Genomic DNA, 26,853 nt, shown 5'->3' with positions numbered 1-26,853 from the left:
AGTAGGCGGCCTCAAAAAAGGATACGTCATACGTAGCAATATTGCTGAAAGCTTGGATACAGAATACCTCTACCAATGTGACTCCAGCCAGGTCCAGAAGGATATTCTCAATGATGTGCCCAGTATCCACTTCTTCTCTCCTCTGCTCATTCACCACAAAACGAATTGTATTCCGCACAGCTGCCATCTTGATGAGGAATGCCCAACGGCACGATGATCGCTCCCAAAAACGTCGGAGAGGACTCCACGAAAGACCGAACCCCCGGCCCAGACCAGGCAATAAACCTGATCTGAGCCAAAAGGCCGAGAAGCGATAACCCGAACGGGCCGCGCGTTGCCCGAGCCTGCCCGATACTGCTGTTCAGCCCTTGCAGCGATTCAGCCTACTTCTAGGCAATTCCATGGGGCCCTGCAGGCTCACACACTTACAGCTACACGGGAGGTGAATAAAGGCCGGAGAGGAAGCCAGACAGGATTTGCTTCTTTTGCTTGCACCACAATGCAGTGCTGAAAGAGGAGGAATCTACATAAAAACGCCTTCCTGGCAACGCCCAAATGCCCTGCTGCCATGCAGATAAACACTGGCAGCGGCAGCAAGTGCATGCCCACAGCCACCCCTTGTTCCTTCACACCTTGTATCAGCTGTAATCCAGTCCAGTCCAGTGCTGCCTGCTGAGCAGCACTGACCAACACTGCCTGGGCCCAGGCTTTTATCTCTGAGGCCCCATTATGATGTCAGAAAGCTGGCTCTGGCTCCTCAGGGCTCCACTATGACACGTGCAAAGTTCCGTCTGAACTTTATATAAGACGGTGCGGCTCAGTCAGTCACTCAGTGTTGCCTGAGAGGGCAACACTGCAACAGCCGGCCGCCAGGCTGTCTTTTTTTGCACAGCTAGTTGCCTCCAGGAGGCCACAAGAGGGAGACAAGGGACTGCAAAATGGAAAATAAGCATCCACCAACTTTACAGACAACTTCTCCTTGCTCCTACAACCTCCATCCTTGCACAGTTTGTTATTCTTCTAGGTAACATAGTAACAAATCCAAATTGCTGCTCTCTTTGTAGGCAAGCAAGGCTTTGTTGCAACTGCAATTCTTACTCCTTCTTGAAATGTAGGGACGACAGTACATTCCATCACATCCATCTAGTGTACACAGGTAGGTCCATTGTGGCGGGCGGGCGGGCGGCTTTAATGGCTGTTTGCTGTTCCCCTACTCCACTCCACTATTTGACTGTGGTGCTGCATCAATCAGTGGCTGGCTCAGGTGCAGCTCTTTAACTTACCTAAAAGGGAGGGCGGAGAGAAGACAAGGAAGGTGAATGAGCTGTTCCAATGTGAAATGCCGGAAACACAGACACACAGACGACACAAAACAAGAGGTGGCAATGTATTCATTAATTGCATTTAATCAATTAGCTCATTATCACTCATGCATTGTCCAACAGGTGTTGAAATAATGGGATTAAAAGGGGAGATCCCTTCAGAAAGACAGAAACAATGGCAAACACAAAAAACACTTTTGGAATCTGATTTTAGTCAACACATAAGGAAAGGGTGCACCGGTCCTGGAAATACTGCAATACCAGGTCAATGCGTGGAGTGGACAGAGCAAGCTCTATTTCCATCTCCCTGTTCTAAAAATCCATTTAATATATGGTCCCCAGATAGGGGACGTATCAGATATTAAACTGATAAGAACAGATTTTTTTTTTTTTTTTTTATACCATTCAGTTCAACTTAAAGCAACAGTACAACGCAAGAACCATTTTGCATCTTTAAGGCATAAGTTGCCTTAGTCATACATCATCATGGTAATACTTTATTCCGATCAAAAAGGAACATAATAATACAAGGGACAACATTTGAAACAGAGATAAAAAACAACAGTTAACTGTATTTCACTAACCTTCTCCATTTCTTAAATTTCCAAACTCCCTCTGCGTCTATGCCACCACCACAGTGACTATCCCAGCGATAAACCACATATAATCTCGACAATATCATCCTCACACAATCATTAATTGGTACCCACTTATGCTTGAAAATACCTAAATTGCGCACATCCCACAAGCTCTCCATTATACACACCATAATCAACCATAATACCCTATCACTTGCCCTATTACATGCACCTATAGCGAACATTGCGACCTTCCAATCCATAAAACTTACCCCAGCCAATTCCTTACACAAACCACCCATTCTTCTCCAAACCTCATAAGCATAATCACAGTCCCAAAAGAGATGTCTTACAGTCTCACACGAACCACACCCAACTCTCGGACAAACCTCAAATCTAACTAACATCCTCCTCCTCTGCACATCTCTAACAGGCAAAATATCATGCATCGCCATCCACACTATGTCTTTTTGCCTATTTGACATACCTGTCACACTTAACTTCTTCCAAACATTCACAACATCCTGTCCTCTCAAACCCACAATATTACACACAACCTCATTCACACACAACCTTTTTAACACAGCCTTCTTATTCTTAAACTCACCCATTGGAACTGCAATCAAATCATGCTTCCTAATAAATTTTTCAATCAGAATATACCATACAGGACATACATAAGCAACAGGCACAGTGGCATCTCTCTTAACCCAATCTAACCCATAAAGCATCCAACCAGCCATATACCTAACCATATACGCGCTCTTACTTCCTTTCCCCAAAAGAACCACAACCATTTTGATATAATTAAGCCCAAGAAAAACCTCAACATGTGGAAAACCCAAACCCCCATTCTCACAAGACTTATACACAAATTCACGCTTCAGTTTCTCTATTCGGCTTCCCCAAAAAAAAGTAAAAACCATTTTCTCTAACTTCTTAATCTTCCTACTGGCGGTTGGAAAAACACAAGCCACAAAGACCAGAATTGGCAGAATCACCGATTTTATTATTAAAACCTTCCCCGATAGGGTCAGGTCCCTAAGCCTCCAAAAATTTAACTTCCTCTCAATTCTCATGCCACATTCATCCCAACTCTCATTCCCTCTTAAATCATCATTAAACTGAATCCCTAACACTTTCACTGCACCCACTTCATTTCTCACCCCTCCCATTCTTACACCCCTGTCCCCAAAACACTTGAATACACACTTACCCCAATTCACTTTAAAAGCAGATGCACCACAGAAGAAATCCAACCATAATTTAACTCTATTCAGCCCAGCCATACAATCACTCACAACCACCACATCATCCATATAACCCAAAATTTTAACACATTTACCCCCACTCCCTGGAATCAGAAAACCTCTCATTACCTTATCTCTTCTTACTAAACACATCAAAACTTCAATTACACAAATAAACAAAACAGGGGACATAGGGCACCCCTGTCTAACCCCGGATTCCACACATACTTTTGAACTTAAATTACCATTCACCAAAACTTCACTTGACACATCCCTATACAAACACTTCACACCTTGTAAAAACCTCGTGGAGAAACCCATCCTAGCAAGTACAGCAAACATAAACCCGTGCGACACCCTATCGAAAGCCTTTTCAAAATCCAATGCAAGCATCATACACTTCTGTTTCCTACTCATACAGTCACCAATCAAATCTCTCAACAAAACCAAATTATCAGTCATACTTCTACCTGGCACAGCACACACTTGCTCCTCCCCTACAATTTTACCTACCACCTCCCGCATACGATTAGCCAAGATTTTACTAAAACATTTATAATCTGCATTCAATAATGAGATTGGCCTCCAATTACCCAGACACTTCTTGTCTCCTTTCTTGTAAATCAAAACAATCACACCTTCTTTCATAGACTCACACAAAACCCCCTTATCCCATATATTCTTACACACTTCTAGCAAGTCTACCCCAATTACCTCCCACATCTTTACGTAGAATTCCACCGGAATTCCATCTTTACCAGGAGTTTTATTTTTCCCCGCACTCATTATCACATTCTTCACTTCTTCAAGAGTTATCTCTTCATTCAACCCCACGCAGTCATCCTCACCAAGGACACTTTCCAAACCACCCAAAACCTCATTCATCAAACCATTATCAATCCATTTTTTCCCATACAACTCTGAATAGTATGATTCCACCACTTTTACCACATCTACACCCTCCATACACTCACCTTTCTCATTAACAACTTCATTCATATCTTCTTTCTTACCACACATTTTTTTGAAAAAAAATCTTGTACATTTTTCATTTTTATCTAGATATTCCACTTTTGATCTAAAAATGATTTCTTTACCTTTTCTTTCCAGAACCTGCTTTAACTCCTTTCTGGCTTCTTCCAACAAATCACTCATATCAATCCCATTTTCACCCATCTTACGTAACCATTCTATCCTAACATTCAGATCTTTATACTGATTACGTAGTCTAGTAGCTTGTTTATGTCCCCATCTTACAAAAAAGATTTTAATCTGCACTTTCACCCAATCCCACCACTTAAGCACATCTTTAAAACTATTTTTCTCCCTTTTCCACACAGCATACTTACCCTTAAACTCATCCATCACTTCCACATCCTCTAATAATCTACTATTCAACTTCCATACACCCCTCCCAAAACTAAATTTACAATTACCTTCCATCCATACTTGCAAACATACATGATCCGAAAATGGTACCTCACTTTGAACAAAAGTCTTACAAACTAGATTCTTGGATACACATATACGGTCAATCCTAGACTCAACCCCTCCTCTGTCTGATTTATACGTTGGTGGTGGTGGCTTACCCAAATGCATTTCTGCCGTATCTAGAAAAGAAAAGTCAGACATTAATTGATTTAACTTTTTCCCGGTCACATCCAGGCCCTCTCCATCAAAGGAGCAATTGAAATCTCCTACAAAAATTGTAGGTATCCTCCCAGGTAGGAAAAGGCTCAGCTTTTCTAACAAAGCCAGCCTACTCGCCCTGTCTGTAGGGCAATACATATTTATCACCCTGACCCTAAATCCCCTACAACACACTACTGCAATCAAACATCGACCTATTTCAACCACTGTGTAACTCTCCAAGTTTATACCCTTATTCCCCAGTAGTATCCCTACACCATCATTTTTATTAAACGAAGACCCTGACCAAACACATTGCCCATAGGGCCAATCCCCCTCCCCCGGTGGTTCAGATATGCCACATTCCTGCAAGCAAGAAATTTCTGCTCCAAGATTCCTGACATGATCCAAAACTAAAGCACGTCTAGACTTAGATGCTATTTGTCTGACATTTATGGATATGACATTAAATGTAGTTTTGGAGCCCATATCTTGATCTTTTTACGAACATAACCACCGATACCCCACTGTCTGATCAGCCTACGCCTCCTGGAGGCTGGCAACCGGACACAAAGACAGTTTTTTCTGCGTCCTCCCCTAAAAAAGGAAAATCCTCAGAGAAATGAGAGATAGGGTAAATTCCCCTGTCTGGGCTGGCTCCATCCTCACTCAAGGGTGACAGCATAGTACGTAGTCTTTTAGAAGACGACCCTTCTCCCTCCTCCTCAGCAGATCTCACAAGAGAAGATGGAAAGTCTCCTTGGCCACCTCCGCCATCTTGTTCTATGTAAATTCCTTCCCAGGACAAGACCGGAGTCCTGGAGAGAGAAGCATCTATCTCACCATCCCCCCTCAAACCAGTCAAGTCATCAGAGGGGTGAGGCAGGTCTCCTTCCAACAAAGCCACTTCCATTTCTTCAGCCACCGTTTTGCTAGCATGAGTTAGCTCAGTGAGAGATTCAGCAGGCTCCCGAGGAGGTGATGGCCCAGCAGGCCCTCTGGGAGGCGTCAGCTCAGCAGGCTCCTTAGGCGTCGGCTCCTGAATTCCCTGGACAACAGAGCTTAGAACCACATTAGATGTACTGCCACTGGCTTCACCTGCTACTACCTCCGCCATAGTCCTCACCCTCTTATTTTTTGCACGCATTGGGCAGTTTTTAAAAGCATGTCCCACTGTACTACACATATTGCACACAATAGGATTCTTACAGTCCTTAGCCAGATGACCATCCTGGTTGCATTTGTTGCATGTAACCCCTTCCTGTGTGCAGTCTTCATAAGTATGCCCATACGTTTTACACTTCCTGCAAAACACAGGAGGCTGGGGAAAAAATAAATAACCTTTATCACGGCCAATTGCAAAATTTCTGGGAGGGTATTTAACCCCCAATGGTCCTGCAGGGTCCTCTTCAAAGCGCACAAAAAACTTATGTTTTCCAGTCCATATAGACTCAGTGTTTAAAACCTGGTGGGAATAACTTGCATAGGAGCAGTACTTCCTTAGAAAAGAAAGAATGTCCTCCACCAACACATGAGGATTGTACATAAGCACAACCAATGGCACATCATTGTTATACAGCACAGTGAAGACAAGTCCATCCAGATCAGGATTTTGCAGGTTTGCCTTGATTGTCGCATACAGATTATAGCAAGCATTGAGACTGTTAAGAACTAAAGTAAAACGATTACCTCTAGGGTCCTGAAGGCATAGGATGTCGCTCCTGCTGACATTGAGGGTCTTGAAGAGGATGTCTTGCACCAAATGTTTCAACGAAAACAGGTCTCTTTTGTCCAAGGGAACATCGATACCAAAAGCATTCTTGATCCGGGTTTCCCCGATCCCAGCGTAGCGGAGCCTAGCTCCCATGATCGCTCTACTAATGATCACCCAGCCTACCCCCTAATAGCAGCAGATGGCTTAAGCCACCGAGGTGGCGATGCCAAAAGGCCAAGGGCATGACATGCTGATCACCTAATGACACGAGATCGTGCCAAAAGGCCGAGAATCGATAACCCGAACGGGCCGCGCGTTGCCCGAGCCTGCCCGATACGGCTGTTCAGCCCTTGCAGCGATTCAGCCTACTTCTAGGCAATTCCATGGGGCCCTGCAGGCTCACACACTCACAGCTACACGGGAGGTGAATAAAGGCCGGAGAGGAAGCCAGACAGGATTTGCTTCTTTTGCTTGCACCACAATGCAGTGCTGAAAGAGGAGGAATCTACATAAAAACGCCTTCCTGGCAACGCCCAAATGCCCTGCTGCCATGCAGATAAACACTGGCAGCGGCAGCAAGTGCATGCCCACAGCCACCCCTTGTTCCTTCACACCTTGTATCAGCTGTAATCCAGTCCAGTCCAGTGCTGCCTGCTGAGCAGCACTGACCAACACTGCCTGGGCCCAGGCTTTTATCTCTGAGGCCCCATTATGATGTCAGAAAGCTGGCTCTGGCTCCTCAGGGCTCCACTATGACACGTGCAAAGTTCCGTCTGAACTTTATATAAGACGGTGCGGCTCAGTCAGTCACTCAGTGTTGCCTGAGAGGCAGTGTTGGTAAGTGCTGCTCAGCAGGCAGCACTGGACTGGACTGGATTACAGCTGATACAAGGTGTGAAGGAACAAGGGGTGGCTGTGGGCATGCACTTGCTGCCGCTGCCAGTGTTTATCTGCATGGCAGCAGGGCATTTGGGCGTTGCCAGGAAGGCGTTTTTATGTAGATTCCTCCTCTTTCAGCACTGCATTGTGGTGCAAGCAAAAGAAGCAAATCCTGTCTGGCTTCCTCTCCGGCCTTTATTCACCTCCCGTGTAGCTGTGAGTGTGTGAGCCTGCAGGGCCCCATGGAATTGCCTAGAAGTAGGCTGAATCGCTGCAAGGGCTGAACAGCAGTATCGGGCAGGCTCGGGCAACGCGCGGCCCGTTCGGGTTATCGCTTCTCGGCCTTTTGGCTAAGACCAAGTGTATTTATACAGGAGGTTTTTAGTCAGAAGGTGCTCAGGTACCCTCTCTCTCGGCCTCGGGGGATCGTCCAGGTTCGCCTGGACTTCACCCCCGTGCTGCTATTTGGGAGAGAGGCTTAGTCCTGAGCAACGAGTTGCGATCCCCCCCCCAGCCCTTTGGTGTGTCTCCTTAAAGCCAAAGGGCGCAGCGCAAGCTGTGCGGTACCGACCTGGCCACGCAAATGGCAGGCGGACCTGATGCGGTGCCGGTATACGCCCGGTTGAGGAATACTGCAAGATTTATCTTGGCAGAGGGTGGAGGCGGTCCTCGTGGTCTCAAGTTCCTTGTCCACGATATTTTGGAAAAGCGGTTGGCGGTCCACAAGAACGAGATTTTGGCGATCCAGGACTACCCAAGGCGTGGAGTGTACGACGTGACTTTTATGGGAGAAGGAATCCTCCGTGATGCCATGGGAAAAGCTGAGAGGCAACAAGGTGAACTCATGGCCTTGGGAGTCCAGGTAATTGAACACGCTTTTGAAGTAACCAAACTCGTAGTGATTAAAATGTATTCCCCATACGTGAAAGATCAGGAAGTGGCGGCATTTCTTGCTGCATACTTTAAGAACGTTAAGCTGCTGGGGAGAGTTATGAACGAGTGCGGTGTGTGGACCGTCAAATGGAAATTTATTGTTACGCTAATAAAGGACCCCTCCACCCAAGAAACGAAGCTACCACCTGCTCGTTTTAAACTTGGGAATGTGAATGGCGACCTCTATTTCTCAGGAATGCCAAACTTCTGCAGGGCCTGCGGTACCTATGGACATACCAGTTTTAACTGCGATGTCACCTGCAGGAACTGTGGAAGTAAACAACACACAATGAGAGAATGTACAGAAGAGAAAAAATGCAATTTTTGTCAAAAAACTGGTCATCTTTATTATGCTTGTCCACATAGGTACCGAGGCGAAGAAGATGAGCAACCCGAGGTGCCCCCACGTGCTCCACCAGCAGAGCAGTCCCGTCCTCAAGGAGGAGAACAAGCTGTTGCGGCGAAAGAGCAGAGAGGTACCTGGGCTTCAAGAGTACGGCTAGCCGAAGCCAAAACAGGTGCCTCTCAGCCAGCGACCTCAGGGGATAAAAATGAGCCCAGCGCCAAGGAAAAACGGCAGGCCAAGAGGAAGGCAGAAAAGGAGCAGGCCATCGATGAACCTGTGGCATCCCAGACGGCTGGTTGCTCAGGCGGTGCCGGGCCTGCTCCTAATCCTGGGTCTCTAGAGACCGACTCGGAAGGAGAAAACTGGGTACAGGTGGGTCCCCGTAAAAAGGGGAAGCAAGAACGTGCCAGTAGGAGGGAGACAGGGGAGGAGCAGATGGATACGTCCGTGCGGAAAGATGTGGCTCCTCCTGGGACCCCCTCCTCGCCTGCACTGGTGAGGAGGACGGGCACTGCTCCCTCCGTATTATCGGACACCCCGCCATGCGCACAACCTCCCCCTCTAGACCGGCCTTCACGGGCCCAGGGGGGAGAGGCGGGGCCCTTGGGGGACCCACCAGACATGGACCCAGTCGGTCAACCGAGAGAGACCCAGGTGAGGCTGTGCGAGTCTGGGCTCCCCGTGTACGAGGTGAGTGTTGCTGGCTCAGCTCTCAGCGACAGTAGTTCTTCTCCTGCCTCGTCCCTCTTTTCAGTTGAGTCGGATGAGGGCGGGGCCATGAGTTCAAGTGAGGTTTCGGGTATTGCTGGTGGAGGAGCAATCTGATTTTAAGTACGCCTATTATTTATTATTTTAAAATCAGAATTTTGCTTTAACTCTCCACGATGTCTGAGCTCATGGGAATCTCCCTCAACGTGAGGGGCGCCAAGTCAAAAGTGAGAAGGGTTGCTCTCTTCAATTTTTTATCTTGCCTGGCAGCCTCTGTATTTTTCCTGCAGGAGTGCGGCATTCCCCATACAATGAGATATGAAAATTACAAAAAGGATTGGAAGTATGGTCCATCCGTCTGGTCTGGATCCAACGAGTCCAGATCAGCAGGGGTCGCCATTCTTTTTAAGGGAAACGTTTTAATTGATTTTATTCAAGAAATCTTACCAGGACGTATTTTAATGGTTAAAGCTTTTATTGATGGTGTAAAGTGGCAGTTTTTAAATTTTTACGGATCACCAGAAAAGAACGAAAGAGCGAGGATGCTGGAGATTTTACCGCTTTTTATCAACACATCTGAGCCTTTTATCCTCGCAGGTGATTTTAATTGTATCCTGAGAGGAGAACGCCGGCTTACCAACAGTACGAGTAGGAACTATGACAAGACCTCTGGACTGCTCAAGGATATCGTGACTGATTTTAAATTAAAAGACATATACAAAGAATGTAACAGGAGCAGTCCAGAGGAAGCCGGCGTTACCTGGAGCAACGCCACCTGTAGCTCCAGGATTGATTTTATCTTTTGTTCTGAAAATTTACTGCCTTTTAATTGTGAAGTTTTAACCAATGTGTTTTCAGATCACAGGCTTTTATCTTTTAAAGTAAAGCATGATCTTAATAATATTGTATGTAAAAAGTCCTGGAAGATGAATGTTTCCCTTTTAGACGATCCACAGGTTTTAGCAGATTTTATTGAATTTTACCAAGAAAGCAGGCGGGTAAGAGACACACGTACTCCCATCAGTGCATGGTGGGAGAAAATGAAAAAGAAAATAAAAGATTTTTTTATTAAGAAAAGCGTGGCGAAAGCCAAAGAGAAATACGCTTTTTTTAAAATTCTCAATACCCGTCTGCAGACCCTGTACAAAATGCAAGATCATGACATAGACGTTAAAGATGACATCACCAATTTGAAAAAGGAGATAGCCCAGTGCCTGGAGCAGAAAGGTAAAGAGATTATATTCCGTTCAAAAATACAACATGTGGAGGAGAACGAGACCTGCTCCAGGTACTTTTTTAAGAAAATAAATAACAAAAAGGCAATTATCAAAAATATAGAAGGGGTGTCAGATGTACAGGGTCTTTTAAGTAAAGTTCATGAGTTTTACACTGACCTTTTTAATGTTAAGACTGTGGATCATAATTTTATGCGTGACTCACTGAAGGAGATTACTACTGTTTTAGACCCTGTCTCCCAGAATTTTTTATTACAGGAGCTGACGGAGCAGGAGGTTTTAGAAACTGTTAAGAGTTTTAAAACAGGGAAAGTTCCCGGACCGGACGGTATACCCAGTGAGTTTTATGTAAAATTTTGTGACATTTTAAAAGAGGATCTTTTTAACCTTTTTTCTGATGTTTTTAATTCCAAGATGCTGCCTAAGTCCTGGCGGAAGGGTGAGGTCTCCCTGCTGTATAAGACGGGTGACATCGCAGTTTTAAAGAATTGGAGACCAATAACCCTTCTAAATAGCGACTATAAAATTATGGCTAAAATATGTGCAAATAGATTAAAAGCCATAATACCCCACATTATACACTCTGACCAGGTGTGTGGGGTGCCAGGCCGCAGCATCTGGGATAATTTAAACCTAATAAAAGACGTGATTGAGGACACGAGGTCTAGAAAAGGTAAATTAGCCATTTTATCTATAGACTTTGAGAAGGCGTTCGACCGTGTCTCTCATTTTTATCTTTTTAAGGTTTTAGAACGTATGGGTATACCTGAAGGATTTTTATTATCTATTAAAGCCTTTTACAGAGAATGCACCAGCAAAATTTTAGTGAATGGTTTTAAGACACAGGACGTATTTTTAAACTCTGGGGTGAAGCAGGGGTGTCCCTTGTCCCCACTGCTTTTTATATGTGCATTGGAGCCTCTGTTATGCGCAATTCGCCGCGATAAGTGTATCCGTGGAGTCCCCCTGCCCGGGGGAGGCGGCGTAGAGGCCAAAGCAGTGGGGTACATGGATGATGTGGCGGTTTTATGTAGGGACGCCCTGTCGCTTCAGAGAACCCTTAGGCAAATCGAGTTTTATTGCTGTGCTTCCGGTTTTAAAGTAAACTTCAGCAAGAGTCATATTTTAAACATAGGAAGCATGGCTCTTAGAGATATACCGGTTCCTGTGTCTGATAATATTAAAATTTTAGGTGTCTCCTTCAGTGAGTACGACAATGGTTTTATCAGTTGGGACATGGTGGCGCAGAAGGTAAATCAAAAAATATGCATGTGGAACATGAGGAAGCTTACCATGGAGGGAAAAATTTTAATAATTAAAATGATAATTTTACCTTTGCTTTTATACTTAAGCATGGTTTTCCCTCCTCCCACGGTTTTATTAAGAAAAATTACTAAAGCTTGTTTTACCTTCTTTTGGAGTTCCAGAATGGAGAAACTTAAACGTGAGACGGTAATGAAAATCAAACCAAAGGGTGGCAAAGACTTTCCAGATTTTAATAGGTTTCTTTTAATCAAGTACTTTTGTTTCTGTCTTAATTCTCTTTTTAAACAACATCATTGGTCTTATTTTCTACGTTTTAATACTGGGTTTTTTATGCGAAGGATGGGGTGGTTTGAAATTGTTTTAACCTCACCTTATGCTTTTAATCTACCAGCAAATTACGTGATTTTAGAGAAAATAGTGGCCTTGTTTAATTTTAAAGGGAAAAATTTTAATGACATGATAAACAGTAAGAAACTTATAAAAGACATAAGAGGAAATGAAGTCGTCACTAATATTGAAAATTTTAATAATGAACGCTGTGCTTTTATCTTCAAAATGGTTAATGTGTTTTATCTTTTTAATACACAGATGGACCTGGCCTGGAGCTGCGTTCATCAATGTCTTCCATGCCGGGCATTCCAATTCAGGAAAGGATTCACGAGGTCTGCTGTCTGTCCGAGGGAAGGCTGCCAGGCTGAGGAGACAGTGCGTCATATTTTTTGGACTTGTGATTTTACAAAACATATTTGGATAAAGATATTCCCTCTAATGAAGAAGATGGCAGACCTAAAGGACTTGAGTTACGAAATGATTTTATATGGACTCTTTGGATGCCCAACCGCGAACCAAAAGACTATTGCATGGAAGACGATGAACTGCGTAAAAGAAGCTCTGTGGAAGGCCAGGAACATCCTGATTTTTAAGCACGATGTTTTATCTGTTGACGATGTTTTAGGTCTTTGTTTTAGCGAGATGTACATTTATTATTTATTAGATAAAAAAAGAAATGCCACCCTTTCAAATAAATGGTTTGTAAAAGAATGGAACTCCAATATATAAGAATTTACCACCATGTCCCCTTTTATGTGTTTTTATGTAAATTGATTTTATTACTGTAATTCATTGTAAAAAGCTGTAATTTATTGTAAATGTTTTTGAATTTTAAGTAATAAATCATTGACACCCCCGCGAGGGGGTAGCCAACTGAAAAAAAATCTGTTCTTATCAGTTTAATATCTGATACGTCCCCTATCTGGGGACCATATATTAAATGGATTTTTAGAACAGGGAGATGGAAATAGAGCTTGCTCTGTCCACTCCACGCATTGACCTGGTATTGCAGTATTTCCAGGACCGGTGCACCCTTTCCTTATGTGTTGACTAAAATCAGATTCCAAAAGTGTTTTTTGTGTTTGCCATTGTTTCTGTCTTTCTGAAGGGATCTCCCCTTTTAATCCCATTATTTCAACACCTGTTGGACAATGCATGAGTGATAATGAGCTAATTGATTAAATGCAATTAATGAATACATTGCCACCTCTTGTTTTGTGTCGTCTGTGTGTCTGTGTTTCCGGCATTTCACATTGGAACAGCTCATTCACCTTCCTTGTCTTCTCTCCGCCCTCCCTTTTAGGTAAGTTAAAGAGCTGCACCTGAGCCAGCCACTGATTGATGCAGCACCACAGTCAAATAGTGGAGTGGAGTAGGGGAACAGCAAACAGCCATTAAAGCCGCCCGCCCGCCACAATGGACCTACCTGTGTACACTAGATGGATGTGATGGAATGTACTGTCGTCACTACATTTCAAGAAGGAGTAAGAATTGCAGTTGCAACAAAGCCTTGCTTGCCTACAAAGAGAGCAGCAATTTGGATTTGTTACTATGTTACCTAGAAGAAAAACGCCTTCCTGGCAACGCCCAAATGCCCTGCTGCCATGCAGATAAACACTGGCAGCGGCAGCAAGTGCATGCCCACAGCCACCCCTTGTTCCTTCACACCTTGTATCAGCTGTAATCCAGTCCAGTCCAGTGCTGCCTGCTGAGCAGCACTGACCAACACTGCCTGGGCCCAGGCTTTTATCTCTGAGGCCCCATTATGATGTCAGAAAGCTGGCTCTGGCTCCTCAGGGCTCCACTATGACACGTGCAAAGTTCCGTCTGAACTTTATATAAGACGGTGCGGCTCAGTCAGTCACTCAGTGTTGCCTGAGAGGGCAACACTGCAACAGCCGGCCGCCAGGCTGTCTTTTTTTGCACAGCTAGTTGCCTCCAGGAGGCCACAAGAGGGAGACAAGGGACTGCAAAATGGAAAATAAGCATCCACCAACTTTACAGACAACTTCTCCTTGCTCCTACAACCTCCATCCTTGCACAGTTTGTTATTCTTCTAGGTAACATAGTAACAAATCCAAATTGCTGCTCTCTTTGTAGGCAAGCAAGGCTTTGTTGCAACTGCAATTCTTACTCCTTCTTGAAATGTAGGGACGACAGTACATTCCATCACATCCATCTAGTGTACACAGGTAGGTCCATTGTGGCGGGCGGGCGGGCGGGCGGGCGGCTTTAATGGCTGTTTGCTGTTCCCCTACTCCACTCCACTATTTGACTGTGGTGCTGCATCAATCAGTGGCTGGCTCAGGTGCAGCTCTTTAACTTACCTAAAAGGGAGGGCGGAGAGAAGACAAGGAAGGTGAATGAGCTGATCCAATGTGAAATGCCGGAAACACAGACACACAGACGACACAAAACAAGAGGTGGCAATGTATTCATTAATTGCATTTAATCAATTAGCTCATTATCACTCATGCATTGTCCAACAGGTGTTGAAATAATGGGATTAAAAGGGGAGATCCCTTCAGAAAGACAGAAACAATGGCAAACACAAAAAACACTTTTGGAATCTGATTTTAGTCAACACATAAGGAAAGGGTGCACCGCTCTATTTCCATCTCCCTGTTCTAAAAATCCATTTAATATATGGTCCCCAGATAGGGGACGTATCAGATATTAAACTGATAAGAACAGATTTTTTTTTTAAGTTGGCTACCCCTTTTCAGGGGTGTCAATAATTTATTTCATGATAAAAAATACAGTTTACAATAAAACCAACTTTTGTACAAATGAATAACAATAAAATCAATATTTCATTGCATTACATTACATAAAAGGGACATGGTGGCAAATCTTTATATATTGGAGTTCCATTCTTCCACAAACCATTTATTAAGAAGGGTGGCATTTCTTTTTTTGTCTAATAAATAATAAATGTACATTTCGCTAAAACAAAGACCTAAAACATCATCAGTAGATAAAACATCGTGCTTAAAAATCAGGATGTTCCTGGCCTTCCATAGAGCTTCTTTGGCGCAATTCATCGTCTTCCACGCTATTATCTTTTGGCTCGCGGTTGGGCATCCAAATAGTCCATATAAAATCTCTTCATAATTCAAGTCTTTCAGGTCTGCCATCTTTTCCAAAAGAGGGAATATTTTTTTCCAAAATTCCTTCGCAAAATCACACGTCCAAAAAATGTGTCGAACTGTTTCCTCGGCCTGGCAGCCTTCCCTCGGGCAGACGGCAGACGGCAGACCTCGCGAACCTCCTTCTGTATTGGAATGCCCGGCATGGAAGACATTGATGAATGCAGCTCCAGGCCAGGTCCATCTGTGTATTAAAAAGATAAAACACATTAATAATTTTGAAGATAAAAGCACTTCGTTCCTCATTAAAATTCTCAATCCTGCTGACCGTCTCACTTTCTCTTAGGTCTTTAATTAATTTTTTACTGTTTTTCAGCTCATTTACATTTTTTCCCTTCAGGTTGAATAAGGTCACTATCTTTTCTAAAATCACATAGTTTATTGAGAGTTTAAAAGCGTAAGGTGAGGATAAAACAATGTTGAACCACCCAAACCTTTGCATTAAAAACCCTGTATTAAAACGTAAAAAATAGGACCAATAATGTTCTTTAAAAAGGGAATTAAAACAGAAACTGAAGAACTTGATTAAAAGAAACCTGTTAAAATTCGGAAAATCTTTGCCACCCTTCGGTTTGGATTTCATCACAATCTCTCTTTTTAGTTTCTCCATTCTGGAACTCCAAAAGAAGGTAAAACATGCTTTAGTAATTTTTTGCAATAAAACCGTGGGGGGAGGGAAAACCATACTCAGATATAAAAGCAGGGGTAAAATGACCATTTTAATAATTAAAACTTTTCCCTCCATGGTAAGTTTTCTCATGTTCCACATACATATTTTTTGATTTACCTTCTGCGCCACCATGTCCCAACTGATAAAACCATTGTCGCACTCACTGAAGGAGACACCTAAAATTGTAATATTATCTGACACAGGGACGGGTATGTCTCTAAAAGCCATGCTTCCTATATTTAAAATATTACTTTTGTCGAAGTTCACCTTAAAACCGGAAGCACAGCAATAAAACTCAATTTGTCTGAGGGTTCTCTGAAGCGACAGGGTGTCCCTGCAAAAAACCGCTACATCATCCATGTACCCCACTGCTTTAGCCTCTACGCCGCCACCCCCGGGCAGGGGGACTCCACGTATTAACTTATCGCGGCGAATTGTACACAGTAGAGGCTCTAATGCGCAAATAAAAAGCAGTGGAGACAAGGGACACCCCTGCTTCACCCCTGAGTTTAAAATCACGTCCTGTGTCTTAAAACCATTCACTAAAATTTTGCTTGTGCAATCTTTATAAAAGGCTTTAAGTGATAATAAAAATCCTTCAGGTATACCCATACGCTCTAAAACCTTAAAAAGATAAAAATGAGAGACACGGTCGAACGCCTTCTCGAAGTCTATAGATAAAATGGCTAATTTACTTTTTCTAGACCTCGTGTCCTCAATCACATCTTTTATCAGGTTAAGATTATCCCAGATGCTGCGGCCTGGCACCCCACACACCTGGTTAGAGTGTACAATGTGGGGTATTATGGCTTTTAATCTATTTGCGCACACTTTTGCCATTATTTTATAGTCGCTATTCAGAAGGGTTATTGGTCTCCAGTTCTTCAAAACTGCGATGTCACCTTTCTTATGTAGCAGGGAGACCTCACCCTTCCGCCAGGACTTAGGCAGCATCTTGGAATTAAAAACTTCATAAAAAAGGCTAAAAAGATCCTCTTTTAAAATGTCATAAAATTTGACATAAAACTCACTGGGTATACCGTCCGGTCCGGGAACTTTTCCGGCTTTAAAACTCTTTACCGTTTCTAAAACCTCCTGCTCCGTCAGCTCCTGTAATAAAAAATTCTGGGAGACAGGGTCTAAAACAGTAGTAATCTCCTTCAGTGAGTCACGCATAAAATTATGATCCACAGTTTTAACACTAAAAAGGTCAGCATAAAACTCATGAACTTTACTTAAAATACCCTGTACATCTGACACACCTTCAATATTTTTAATAATAGCCTTTTTATTGTTAATTTTTTTTAAAAAGTACCTGGAGCAGGTCTCATTCTCCTCCACATGCTGAATTTTGGAACGGAAAATGATTTCTTTGCCCTTCTGCTCCAGGCACTGGGCTATTTCTTTTTTTAAGTTAGTGATGTCAGTTTTAACGTCAATTTCATTATCTCTCATCTTGTACAGGGTCTGCAGACGGGTGCTGAGAATTTTAAAAAAAGCATGTTTTTCCCTGGCTTTCGCCACGCTCTTTTTAATAAAAAATTCCTTTATTCTTTTTTTCATTTTCTCCCACCATGCACTGATGGGAGTACGCATGTCTCTCCCCCGCCTGCATTTTTGGTAAAATTCAATAAAATCAGTAAAAACCTGTGGATCATCTAAAAGGGAAACATTTAACTTCCAGGACTTCTTACACACCGGTTTATTAAAATCACGCTTTACATAAAATGATAAAAGCTTGTGATCTGAAAAAACATTAGTTAAAACTTCACAATTAAAAGGCAGTACATTCTCATTACAAAAAATAAAATCTATCCTGGAGCTACAGGTGGCGTTGCTCCAGGTAACGCCGGCTTCCTCTGGGCTGCTCCTATTACATTCTTTGTACACATCAGTTAATTTAAAATCATTTACAATATCTTTGAGCAGTCCAGAGGTCTTATCGTAATTCCTACTTGTAGCACTGGTAAGCCGGCGTTCCCCCCTCAGGATACAGTTAAAATCACCTGCGAGGATAAAAGGCTCAGTTGTATTAATAAAAAGAGGTAACATTTCTAACATCTCTGTTCTCTCATTTTTGTCAGGTGAGCCGTAAAAATTTAAAAACTGCCATTTTACGCCGTCAATAAAAGCTTTAACCAATAAAATACGTCCTGGAAGAATCTCTTGAATAAAATCAATAAAAACGTTTCCCTTAAAAAGAATGGCGACCCCTGCTGATCTGGACTCATTAGATCCAGACCAGACTGATGGACCATACTTCCAATCCTCTTTATATTTATGGTACTTCATTGCATGGGGAATGCCGCACTCCTGCAGGAAAAAAACAGAGGCTGCCAGGCCAGATAAAAAACTGAAGAGAGCAACCCTTCTGACTTTGGACTTGGCGCCCCTCACGTTGAGGGAGATCCCCTTTATTTCAGACATCGTGGAGTTTTAATTGTGTTAGTCTTGATTTTAAAAAATAAATAATCGTGTTACTTAAAATCAGACTTGGCCTCCACCAGCAATACCAGAAATCTCGCTTGAACTCATCTCCCCGCCCTCGTCTGACTCTAGCGAGAAAGGGGATGATTCAGGAGAGGAACTACCTTCAGTGAGCGTCGAGCCAACAGCCCTCATCTCGTATACAGGGAGCCCAGATTCACACAGCCTTACCTGGGTCTCTAACGGCTGACCATATAGGTCTGTATCGGGTGGGTCCCCCAAGGGCCCCGCCGCTCCCCCCTGAGGCCGTGCAGGCCGTTCTAGAGGGGGAGGTTGCGCACATGGCGGGGTGTCGGTTGGCTCGGGGGGAACAGCGCCCACCCTCCTCACCAGTAACGACGAGGGGGTGGTCCTAGGAGGAGCCTCACTTTGCTTTACGGACGTATCCATTTGCTCCTCCCCTGTCACCCCCCTACCGGCACGCTCCTGTTTACCCTTTTTACGGGGACCCACTTTCAGCCAACCTTCCTCTTCAGACTCCGTATCTAGAGACCCAGGATTGGGAGCAGGCCCGGCATCCACTGAGCAACCAGCACTCTGGGATGCCTCAGTTATCTCACTGGCCTGCCCCTTCTCAGCCTTACGTTTGGCTTGGCGTTTTTCTTTCGCACTGGACTCCCTTCTCTCCTCTGAGGCTGTTGGCTGTGAGGTACCTGCTTTGGCTCCAACAGACCGTACTCTTGAAGCCCAGGTACCCCGCTGCTCCTTTGCAGCACTGGCTTGTTCCTCTCCCTGAGGGCGGGGCTGGTCCACTGGTGGAGCACGTGGGGGCGCCCCGGGTTGCTCTTCTTCTCCGCTTCGGTACCTATGAGGACAAGAAAAATACAAGTGACCAGTTTTTTGACAAAAGTTGCATTTTTTTTCCTCTGTGCACTCCCTTATATTGTGCTCTTTGCTTCCACAGTTTCTGCAGGTGACATCGCAGTTAAAACTGGTATGTCCATAGGTACCGCAAGCCCTGCAGAAGTTTGGCATCCCTGAGAAGTAGAGGTCGCCATTCACATTTCCAATTTTAAAACGAGCCGGTGGTAATCTCGTTTCTTGGGTGGAGGGGTCCTTAATCAGCGTAACTAAAAACTTCCATTTGGCGGTCCACACTCCACACTCGTTCATCACTTTCCCCAGGAGTTTGACATTTTTGAAGTAGGCAGCTAGAAATGCTGCCACTTCCATATCTCTCACATATGGGGAATACATTTTAATCACCACGAGTTTTGTTACTTCAAATTCGTGCTCTACTACCTTGACTCCCGCTGCTACGAGTTCACCTTGTTTCCTCTCAGCTCGGTCCATAGCATCACGGAGTATTCCTTCTCCCATGAAGGTGACATCGTAGATTCCTCGCTTCGGGTAGTCCTGGATAGCCAAGAGCTCGTTCTTGTGGACCGCCAGCAGATCTTCCAAAATGGCGTGGACTAAAAATTTAATACCACGGGGACCGCCTCCACCCTCTGCCACGATAAATCGTGCAGAATTCTTAAGCCGGGCGTACACCGGCACCGCATCGGGTTCGCCTGCCATTAGCGTGGCCAGGTCGAACCGCACAGCTTTCGCTGCGCCCCTTGTCTTACGGAGACCAAGGGGCTGGGGGGGATCGCAACTCGTTGCTCAGGACTAAGCCTCTCTCCCAAATAGCAGCACGGGGGTGAAGTCCAGGCGAACCTGGACGATCCCCCGAGGCCGAGAGAGAGGGTACCTGAGCACCTTCTGACCAAAAACCTCCTGTATAAATACACTTGGTCTTAGCCAAAAGGCCGAGAAGCGATAACCCGAACGGGCCGCGCGTTGCCCGAGCCTGCCCGATACTGCTGTTCAGCCCTTGCAGCGATTCAGCCTACTTCTAGGCAATTCCATGGGGCCCTGCAGGCTCACACACTCACAGCTACACGGGAGGTGAATAAAGGCCGGAGAGGAAGCCAGACAGGATTTGCTTCTTTTGCTTGCACCACAATGCAGTGCTGAAAGAGGAGGAATCTACATAAAAACGCCTTCCTGGCAACGCCCAAATGCCCTGCTGCCATGCAGATAAACACTGGCAGCGGCAGCAAGTGCATGCCCACAGCCACCCCTTGTTCCTTCACACCTTGTATCAGCTGTAATCCAGTCCAGTCCAGTGCTGCCTGCTGAGCAGCACTGACCAACACTGCCTGGGCCCAGGCTTTTATCTCTGAGTCCCCATTATGATGTCAGAAAGCTGGCTCTGGCTCCTCAGGGCTCCACTATGACACGTGCAAAGTTCCGTCTGAACTTTATATAAGACGGTGCGGCTCAGTCAGTCACTCAGTGTTGCCTGAGAGGGCAACACTGCAACAGCCGGCCGCCAGGCTGTCTTTTTTTGCACAGCTAGTTGCCTCCAGGAGGCCACAAGAGGGAGACAAGGGACTGCAAAATGGAAAATAAGCATCCACCAACTTTACAGACAACTTCTCCTTGCTCCTACAACCTCCATCCTTGCACAGTTTGTTATTCTTCTAGGTAACATAGTAACAAATCCAAATTGCTGCTCTCTTTGTAGGCAAGCAAGGCTTTGTTGCAACTGCAATTCTTACTCCTTCTTGAAATGTAGGGACGACAGTACATTCCATCACATCCATCTAGTGTACACAGGTAGGTCCATTGTGGCGGGCGGGCGGGCGGCTTTAATGGCTGTTTGCTGTTCCCCTACTCCACTCCACTATTTGACTGTGGTGCTGCATCAATCAGTGGCTGGCTCAGGTGCAGCTCTTTAACTTACCTAAAAGGGAGGGCGGAGAGAAGACAAGGAAGGTGAATGAGCTGTTCCAATGTGAAATGCCGGAAACACAGACACACAGACGACACAAAACAAGAGGTGGCAATGTATTCATTAATTGCATTTAATCAATTAGCTCATTATCACTCATGCATTGTCCAACAGGTGTTGAAATAATGGGATTAAAAGGGGAGATCCCTTCAGAAAGACAGAAACAATGGCAAACACAAAAAACACTTTTGGAATCTGATTTTAGTCAACACATAAGGAAAGGGTGCACCGGTCCTGGAAATACTGCAATACCAGGTCAATGCGTGGAGTGGACAGAGCAAGCTCTATTTCCATCTCCCTGTTCTAAAAATCCATTTAATATATGGTCCCCAGATAGGGGACGTATCAGATATTAAACTGATAAGAACAGATTTTTTTTTTTTTTTTTTTTTTTTTTTTTTTAAAACCATCAGGTCTGGTGGTAAAGGCATAAATAACTTGACAAAAAGCAAACTCATCAAGATTTCAAGTCATAACCAGGTCATCATGTGGTTCTTATTCATTTATTTTTTATTTGACAAAAGGTGTGCAGGTAAAATTTAACAGGATAAATACAATTTTAAGTTTATGTTTTTATTTTAAACTAGGTGTTTCCATTTTTTGAACTTCCAAACACCTTCAGCGTCAAACTTGTCTCCTTTCCGTTTATCCCAAAGGTAACATAAGTACAGTCGGCTTAAAATCAATTTGACACAATCAGAGTCCTCCCACACTTCCCGTTTATATACATAAATGTTTCTGGCGTCCCATAAGACTTCTTTGACACATAACATGAGCAACCATAACACTCGGCTCTTGTGTTTGTCTGTCAACCCTATTCCAAAAAGAACATAGGCAAATGTGAGGTATTGAATCCCTGTCAGTTCTTTGACTACGTTTTTTAATTGGTCTAAAACCCGTTGCGCAAAATCACAATTCCAGAAGAGGTGCAGAATGCTTTCCCTGCCCCCGCATCCCTGTCTTGGGCACATATCCGTTCTTACTAAATCCCTCTTTTTCTGTACTTCCCTGACTGGTAAGGCCCCTTGCATACTGAGCCACATTACCTGTGTTTGTTTGTTAGTCATACCATCCATAGACAGATTTTTCCATACCTGTTGGGTTTCTACAGATGTCAGGAGATCTATGTTGGTCGTCGTCTCATCCTTTGTACAGGCTGCCAGGACTTTATTTTTATTGCATAGGTCCGTTGTACTTAAGTCACACAGTTCATGTTTAATAACAAAAATTTCTATACATTTATACCAGGATGGACAAAGAAAGGCCACGGGTTGTCGCAGGTTACGGCTACACCATCCCATTCTACACCATATCCATCCTCCCGAGTATCGAATCATGTGGGCTACTTTTGTGTTACCTTTAAACAGTCTCAATACAGTAACTATAAGGTTAATGGCTAGAAAAAGGTGAACATCAGGGAAACCCAATCCTCCGTTTTTCCTAGATTTCACTACTGTACTCCGTTTAACTCTTTCCATTTTACAACCCCATAGGAAGAGGAAGATAACCCTATTAATTTTTCTGAGTTCCATGTAACTGGGTGGGAAAATGTTCGCCACATACAGCAACATGGGCAAAATTACACATTTGACCATCAACACCTTTCCAGTGTAAGTTAAATCCCTCAATTCCCAGAAACCCAGTTTTCTCGCTATTTTCTCCCTCACCGTTCCCCAGCTCTGCTGACCATTTAATCTTTCATCAAACTGAAGACCCAGAACTTTTATACTGTCAACAATTTTAACCCCCACATCAGACATGTCACATGCACCTCCAAAACATTTGACTTCACATTTGTCCCAATTTATTCTGAAAGCCGATGCTCCACAATATATGTTGGCTAATAGTTTAGCTCTTAACAATTCAGCTTTATTTTCACTCACCACACACACATCATCCATATAACCTAAGACTTTCACACACTGGCCCCCACTCCCAGGTATTTTTACCCCTCCCATAAACTTGTCACTCCGTATCATGCAGAATAAAGGTTCCATAGCACAAATAAAAACTAGCGGTGATAGCGGGCAGCCTTGTCTGACTCCCGAGGAAACACTAACTCTATTGCTTAGAAAGCCATTAACTAGAATCCAACTCCCTATTTCTTCATACAGGCTCCTAATGGCCTTAACGAAAATTGGCGGAAAGCCCATCCTCTCTATAACCTGAAACAAAAAGGAGTGAGAGAGCCTATCAAAGGCTTTCTCGAAATCCAGTGAAAGCACGTTTACACTCCTATTTCTCTGAGTGCAATCCCATATCACATCCCTCAGGAGACTAAGGTTCCCTGCAATATACCTCTCAGGCACCCCACATACCTGGTCATCTTGTACCACTTGACCTACCACCCTGCTCATTCGGTTTGCAATGAGTTTTGCATAACCTTTGTAGTCAACGTTCAGTAAGGTAATTGGCCTCCAGTTCCGGAGGTCGGTTTTATCTCCTTTTTTATAGATAAGAACAACAACCCCCTCCTTCATGCTTAAGCTAATTTTACCCTCTTTCCACATATAAGTATAAATCTCTAGGACCTCTGGACCCACTATGTCCCAGTAATCAGTATAAAATTCTACAGACAGTCCATCCTTCCCTGGTGTTTTATTTCTAGCCATGTTAGAGAAAGCCTGTCTTACCTCATCCTCCAGGATTTCCTTTTCTAGAGCTGGCAGATCATCTTGTCCAACCCTGTCATGCAGCGCTCCTATCACGTCTTCCTCTAGCCCCACATCTCTCACCTTCTCACTGTACAGCTCCGTATAAAAGGATTCAATCACCTCTTTCATAGCAGCACCACTCACATTATTCCCATTTGTATCTGCCATATTGGGCAAATCCCTGTTTGTTCTCGCGACCATTTTGAAGAAAAAACGTGAGCAAGACTCGTCTTTTTTCCATGCAGTCTATCTTAGCCTGGTATATGATCTGTTTCCCCCTTACCCTTAACAAATCGCTCACCTCCTTTCTGGCCCCACACAATTGTTCATCCACATCCAAACCTTCCTTTCTAAGCCTATGTAAGGTATTCATTCTCGCTTGCGCTCTGGCATACATACCCCTTTTCCTAGCAGCTAATCTATACCCATTTTGTTTAAAGAAAAAACCTATTCTACCTTTCACCCAATCCCACCAATCCAAAATGCATTCAAAGTCAGCTTTCTGTTGTCGCCATCTGTCGTACATTTTTTTAAAGTTACCTTTCACAGTTTCATCCTCCAAAATGCTTACATTCAATTTCCACACTCCTTTCCCATACTTCCTATCATCATCCAAATTCAAAGCACACATCAAACATTCATGATCAGAGAACAGCACCCTCTCCTGGTGATAAGATTTCACAGTAAAGTCCCGTGAGACAAAGAGATAATCCAACCTGGAGTGAATCCCACCCCTGTCAGCATGGTATGTGTCAGGTGCAGGCTTGATTTTACTTAATACCACAACATCCTGTAAATGAAAATCAGACGTTAACTGGACAAACTGCTTTCCCGTTACATCAATTTTGTCCCCCTGCAGGTGGCAGTTGACATCCCCCACTAATATGCATGGCAAACGCCCAGGAAGGAACAGTTTTAGTTTGTCAAAAAGCTCCTTCCTCTCATTTTTGTCTGCAGGAGCATAAATGTTAATAACCCTAAAGGTGACATTTCTATACTTAACATAAGCAATTAAACATCTGCCTTCTTCTACAATCACATAACTGTCAATCACAAAATTATTATTTCTAAATAGAATGCCCACTCCGTCATTCTTGTTGTTGGTGGAAGCGGACCAGAGGGATGGGCCGTGTGCCCATTCCGAGCTTTTGGGGGTGGTGGCAAGGCCACATTCCTGTAAACAAAAAATATCGCCTGGTTTGGCGGCAAGGTGTTCTAAGATAGCTGTCCGCCTTGCTTTGTCCTGGAAAACCCTTACATTAAGGGAAAAAATAGAGAGTGTTGTCAAGGAAGCCCCCTTCAGGTAGACTGTGTTTGTCAGAAGCAAAATGGACTTCCCTTCTTTGTTGAGTGGTTTTCAAATTAGTGTCGGCCTTGAGAAATATATATGGGCCCTCTGTACATCAAATCAGGCACAGCAGTCATGATTGTCTGTCAGAATATCTCTCTGATTTTACTGGCAAGTATAACACATATATATATGACAAAACCACAATTACTCAGCAAGATGTGGTCAAGCTGTTCGCTGAAATGTACAGATAAAGGCGGGGTCTGTCTAAGATGTCTGACCACCCAAGATAAGCTAAGCAGAGAAATGTTACACAAGTCACGCAATGTGCGATAAACATCGTCCTGACACGTAGGCATAAAAAGATATTACACATAGAATAATATGAAAATTAAATAATTGTTCATCCTTCCTTATTAAACCCTCCTGTTTTTCATATTCATTCTCATTGTCCAGCTACTTCACTTGGTGTTTCCATCAAATGGGACCTGAGTCCATTCACCGGTAAATGATCTTGAATATTACTTCAGGACATAGGGTATTGGTCGTCAAAACTTTTCGGCTTAGGTTTGTGATGAACAATCTTTTTGGTCTTCTTACATATCATTGGTACTAAAGAAATGACTAGTTTAACAAATATATATATATATATATATAAATAAACTAATATAATGAGTAGTATGTGTGTCTGGGCACTGCATTAACATTTACATCTTCATGTGGTATGATGCACATGGCAGGTGTTAGCCATTTATACGCCTGGTGTTCGCATACGATATACATGTTCTTTGGTACTCCTACAACTGACCCGTTAAATAAGTTTGCCACCCATTTGACTACCATGTTACCCTCTAGTGCAGAGGAGAAGGCTGTAATGTTGGTGGTATTGTTAACATGTAATAGTAAGGCTTCCCTGATCATTTGTAAGGTGGTAGTTACGCAGGGGGGCATCTGCCCTAACGTGGCATCAATTCCTACACACTGAGTATCGATGGAACTGGTACCATTGCATTCTGTGTAGTTCATTAATGAAAAAGGTATTCTGCCACATTTAATGTGTATACAGCTGCAGGATGAGAAGCTGGGATAACAGGTAAGGTCCACTCACACAGAAGCCTGAGGCGTCTGTGCCACCTTTAGGGGTGGACCACTCCTGTTAAACAACATCCACGGCTCTTCCATCCATGCAGCTACTGGCAATGGTACATTTTTATCCTTACTTTTCCCTGTCAGGGTAGTAATTACAGTGTTATTACACAGTTCTCTGATTTCATTCAAGGTGACAGGGATGGCAAGTTAGGGCATACTTTTGGAGTTAACAGGACTATGAGTACAAGTCCAACAATCAGTCAGGTTATCCTGGCCCTTCAAGGCCTGATATAAAACTTGGTGGTGCTTGATGAATGTATTGTCCCAATCGTCCTTATTTAGGTACGGTGGCAGTGTGTTGACTAGCATCAGGTTCAGGAGTGTCACTACCAGGTACCACATCTTGGCTCAGTATCTTCTTGCAGTGGCTAGCGTGTATCCAAGTGGCTCTTGGAGTTTTACTGAAGTAGCGGTCACCAGCTGCACTTGATGAGGTGCTGTATAGCGAGGCTGTAGGCTGGTGCGATCGTGGATCTTTACCACA

At 43.9% G+C, this 26,853-nt stretch overlaps 2 non-coding genes and 2 pseudogenes across 2 annotated transcripts; 1 reads left to right on the top strand and 3 right to left on the bottom strand.

Annotated features, from left to right (window-relative positions):
* Window positions 1–1,549: 1,549 nt before the first annotated feature.
* Window positions 1,550–1,747, bottom strand: LOC142718412 (U2 spliceosomal RNA). The gene has a single exon (XR_012872529.1). It is a non-coding gene; the product is annotated as a U2 spliceosomal RNA (small nuclear RNA).
* Window positions 1,748–13,032: 11,285 nt separating this feature from the next.
* Window positions 13,033–13,227, top strand: LOC142718416 (U2 spliceosomal RNA). The gene has a single exon (XR_012872534.1). It is a non-coding gene; the product is annotated as a U2 spliceosomal RNA (small nuclear RNA).
* Window positions 13,228–14,753: 1,526 nt separating this feature from the next.
* LOC142718422 (U2 spliceosomal RNA) lies at window positions 14,754–14,920 on the bottom strand (annotated as a pseudogene).
* Window positions 14,921–21,496: 6,576 nt separating this feature from the next.
* LOC142718410 (U2 spliceosomal RNA) lies at window positions 21,497–21,709 on the bottom strand (annotated as a pseudogene).
* Between the last annotated feature and the right edge of the window lie 5,144 nt (window positions 21,710–26,853).

Source organism: Rhinoderma darwinii, unplaced genomic scaffold (assembly GCF_050947455.1).
Source record: "Rhinoderma darwinii isolate aRhiDar2 unplaced genomic scaffold, aRhiDar2.hap1 Scaffold_466, whole genome shotgun sequence".
Lineage (NCBI taxonomy): Eukaryota > Metazoa > Chordata > Amphibia > Anura > Rhinodermatidae > Rhinoderma > Rhinoderma darwinii.
The sequence above is the reverse complement of the archived record's forward strand: the minus strand, read 5'-3'. Positions and strand labels throughout refer to the sequence as shown.